The 4,754-nt window shown below is 42.6% G+C and overlaps 1 pseudogene; it reads right to left on the minus strand.

Moving 5' to 3' along the window:
* Nucleotides 1–226: 226 nt before the first annotated feature.
* Nucleotides 227–3,722, minus strand: LOC129541137 (large ribosomal subunit protein uL30-like; annotated as a pseudogene).
* Between the last annotated feature and the right edge of the window lie 1,032 nt (nt 3,723–4,754).

Here is a 4,754-nt window from a genome sequence, read left to right on the forward strand (position 1 = left end):
TAACTTTTCTTCCAAGGAGCAAGTGTCTTTTAATTTCATGGCTGCAGTCACCATCTGAAGTGATTTTGGAGCCCCGAAAAATAAAGTCAGCCACTGTTTCCAGTGTTTCCCCATTTATTTGCCATGAAGTGATGGGACTGGATGCCATGATTTTAAGTTTTCTTTTTTTTTTTGTTTCAATTGTTTATTAATTGACCAGATTACAAAAATAATCCTGGTAGATACCTTAGTTCATCCTTCTAATAAACCTGTTGATCTGGTTTTCCCTGTTGCCAGCATCTCTACCTTCTACAAAATGGGTGGTCTTTTTCTTCACTCCACCTCGTGGAGAAGACAATTTAAAGGGCCACAGGAAGCTGTTTGCTTCTTTGAAACATTTTCCAACTGTACAGATCTCATGAATCAGATCCACCATGAAGATGATTCTGTTATTTCCCAAGAGATTGAGGAATCAATGTGTTGTCTGTCAGGGCAATTCGCTTTTTGTTGATTTTGCTATAACCACGCTTGTAGATCAATTCATTTACAGACTTCAGATTTGGCTACCCCCATGCAATGTATCTTGGTTGTGAAGATCTTTTTTGTATGGTTCTTCTGTGTATTCTTGCCACCTCTTCTTGATATCTTCTGCTTCTGTTAGGTCCACACCATTTCTGTCCTTTATCGAGCCCACGTTACATGAAATGTTCCCTTGGTATCTCAGATTTTCTTGAAGAGATCTTTTGTCTTTCCTATTCTGTTGCTATCCTCTATTTCTTTGCATTGATCGCTGAGGAAGGCTTTCATATCTCTCCTTGATATTCTTTGGAACTCTGCATTCAGATGCTTATATCTTTCCTTTTCTCCTTTGCTTTTTGCTTCTCTTCTTTTTATAGCTATTTGTAAGGCCTCCTCAGACAGCCATTTTGCTTTTTTGCATTTCTTTTCCATGGGGATGGTCTTGGTCCCTGTCTCCTGTACAATGTCACGAACCTCTGTCCAGAGTTCATCAGGCACTCTATCTATCAGATCTAGTCCCTTAAATCTATTTCTCACTTCCACTGTATAATCATAAGGGATTTGATTTAAGTCATACCTGAATGGTCTAGTGGTTTTCCCTACTTTCTTCAATTTCAGTCTGAATTTGGCAATAAGGAGTTCATGATTTGAGCCACAGTCAGCTCCTGGTCTTGTTTTTGCTAACTGTATAGAACGTCTCCATCTTTCGCTGCAAAGAATATAATCAATCTGATTTCGGTGATGACCATCTGGTGATGTCCATGTGTAGAGTCTTCTCTTGTGTTGTTGAAAGAGGGTGTTTGCTATGACCAGTCCGTTATCTTGGCAAAACTATTAGCCTTTGCCCTGCTTCATCCCGTGCTCCAAGGCCAAATTTGCCTGTTACTCCAGGTGTTTCTTGACTTCCTACTTTTGCATTCCAGTCCCCTATAATGAAAAGGACATTTTTTCTGGGTGTTAGTTCTAAAAGGTCTTGTAGATCTTCATAGAAACGTCTTGGAATGTGAAGTCAAGTGGGCCTTAGAAAGCATCACTACCAACAAAGCTAGTGGAGGTGATGGAATTCCAATTGAGCTATTTCAAATCCTGAAAGATGATGCTGTGAAAGTGCTGCACTCAATATGCCAGCAAATGTGGAAAACTCAGCAGTGGCCAAAGGACTGGAAAAGGTCAGTCTTCATTCCAATCCCAAAGAAAGGCAATGCCAAAGAATGCTCAAACTACTGCACAATTGCACTGATCTCACACGCTAGTAAAGTCATGCTCAAAATTGTCCAAGCCAGGCTTCAGCAATACGTGAACCGTGAACTTCTAGATGTTCAAGCTGGCTTTAGCAAAGGCAGAGGAACCAGAGATCAAATTACCAACATCTACTGGATCATCGAAAAAGCAAGAGAGTTCCAGAAAAACATCTATTTCTGCTTTATTGACTATGCCAAAGCCTTTGACTGTGAGGATCACAACAAACTATGGAAAATTCTTCAAGAGATGGGAATACCAGACCACCTGACCTGCCTCTTGAGAAACCTGTATGCAGGTCAGGGAGCAACAGTTAGAACTGGACATGGAACAACAGACTGGCTCCACATAGGAAAAGGAGTACGTCAAGGCTGTATATTGTCACCCTGCTTATTTAACTTATATGCTGAGTACATCATGAGGAACGCTGGGCTGGAAGAAGCACAAGCTAGAATCAAGATTGCCGGGAGAAATATCAATAATCTCAGATATGCAGATGACACCACCCTTATGGAAGAAAGTGAAGAGGAACTCAAAAGCCTCTTGATGAAAGTGAAAGAGGAGAGTGAAAAGGCTGGCTTGAAGCTCAACATTCAGAAAAGAAAGATCATGGCATCTGGTCCCATCACTTCATGGGAAATAGATCTGGAAACAGGGGAAACAGACTTTATTTTTTTGGGCTCCAAAATCACTGCAGATGCTGATTGCAGTCATGAAATTAAAAGACGCTTACTCCTTGGAAGGAAAGTTATGACCAACCTAGATAGCATATTAAAAAGCAGAGACATTACTTTGCCAACCAAGGTCCGACTAGTCAGGGCTATGGTTTTTCCCGTGGTCATGTATGGATGTGAGAGTTGGACTGTGAAGATAGCTGATCACCAAAGAATTGATGCTTTTGAACTGTGGTGTTGGAGAATACTCTTGAGAGTCCCTTGGAGTGTAAGGAGATCCAACCAGTTCATTCTAAAGGAGATCAGTCCTGGGTGTTCATTGGAAGGACTGATGCTAAAGTTGAAACTCCAATACTTTGGCCACCTCATGCGACGAGTTGACTCACTGGAAAAGAGTCTGATGCTGGGAGGGATTGGGGGCGGGAAGAGAAGGGGACAACAGAGGATGAGATGGCTGGATGGCATCGCTGACTCATTGGAGGTGGGTTTGAGTGAACTCTGGGAGTTGGTGATGGACAGGGAGGCCTGGCGTGCTGTGATTCATGGGGTGGCAAAGAGTCGGACACAACTGAGTGACTGAACTGAACTGAACTGACTGATGCAATGTATGGCTCCACAATTCTCAGCATGTTAATTGATGCCTTGTTGAGGTTCACAAAGGTGCCATGGAAGATCTGCTGGAGGCTAAGGAGCTGCAGCACCTTTCAAACCTTTGGGCTCACACCATTGATATCTCTGATCCTGATGACAAATGCCAATATGGGTTCCGCGCATAAATAGAAGTTGCTGGCTTTTTGTGCCATCCTAGCCATTCGACGGAGAAGGCAATGGCAAGCCACTCCAGTACTATTGCCTAGAAAATCCCATGGATGGAGGAGCCTGGTAGGCTGCAGTCTGGGGGGTCGCTAAGGGTCGGACACGACTGAGCGACTTCACTTTCACTTTTCACTTTCACACATTGGAGAAGGAAATGGCAACCCACTCAAGTGTTTTTGCCTGGAGAATCCCAGGGACGGGGGAGCCTGGTGGGCTTCCGTCTATGGGGTCACACAGAGTCGGACACGACTGAAGTGACTTAGCAGCAGCAGCAGCAGCAGCCCTTCGATTTTCAGTTCTGTACATCTGCCTGTATTCCTTGTGGTAATGCTTAGCTTTTTCATAGATAAGCTTCCTCCTTGCCTTTCGAAGCATCCTTTGGGCAAACTTCTTTCTCAGGTGCTTGATCTTAAGCTCTGCAAAATTCTTTCACTTTTTCTTCAGAGTTTCTGGCACAGCAGGAACCTTCTTTTTCTTCTCTTCTGCACCCTCCATGGTTCCAGCCAGGAAAGAGCTGTTTTCTTAATGTTGAGTTTTAAGCCAACTTTTCCACTCTCCTCTTTCACTTTCCTCAGGAGGCTCTTTAATTCTTCTTTACTTTCTGCTATAAGTGTAGTGTCATCTGTGTATATGCAGTTACTGATATTTCTCCCAGAAATCTTGATTCCAGCTTGTGTTTCATACAGCCTGGCATTTCTCATGATGTACTCTGCATATAAGTTAAATAAGCAGGATAGCAATACAGTCTTGACGTACTCCTTTCCCAATTTGGAACCAGTCTGTTGTTCCATTTCCAGTTCTAACTGTTGCTTCTTGACCTGCATACAGATTTCTCAAGAGGCAGGTCAGGTGGTCTGGTATTCCCATCTCTTTCAGAATTTTCCACAGTTTGTTGTGATCTACACAGTCAAAGGCTTTGGCATAGTCAATAAAGCAGAGCAGATGTTTTTCTGGAACTCTCTTGCCTCTTTGATGATACAATGGATGTTGGCAATTTGATCTCTAGTTCCTCTGCCTTTTCTAAATTCACCTTGAATATCTGGAAGTTCACAGTTCATGTACTGTTAAAACCTGGCTTGGAGAATTTTGAGCATGACTTTACTAGCATGTGAGATGAGTGCAATTGTGCGGTAGTTTGAGCATTCTTTGGCATTGCCTTTCTTGGGATTGGAATGAAAACTAACCTTTTCCAGTCCTGTGGCCACTGCTGAGTTTTCCACATTAGCTGGCATATTGAGTGTAGCACTTTCACAGCATCATCTTTTAGGATTTGAAATAGTTCAACTGGAATTCTAATACCTCCATTAGCTTTGTTCATAGTGATGTTTCCGAAGGCCCACTTGACTTCACATTCCAGCATGTCTCGCTTAGGTGGGTGATCACATCATTGTGGTTATCTGGGTCATGAAGATCTCTTTTGTATAGTTTTTCTGTGTATTCTTGCCACCTCTTCTTAATATCTTCTACTTCTGTTAGGTCCATCCATTTCTGTCCTTTATTGTGCCCATCTTTGCATGAAAATTTACC

Source organism: Moschus berezovskii, chromosome 4 (genome assembly GCF_049115385.1).
Source record: "Moschus berezovskii isolate FMDL1 chromosome 4, NW_MosBer_1.0, whole genome shotgun sequence".
In the NCBI taxonomy this organism is placed as follows: Eukaryota; Metazoa; Chordata; class Mammalia; order Artiodactyla; family Moschidae; genus Moschus; species Moschus berezovskii.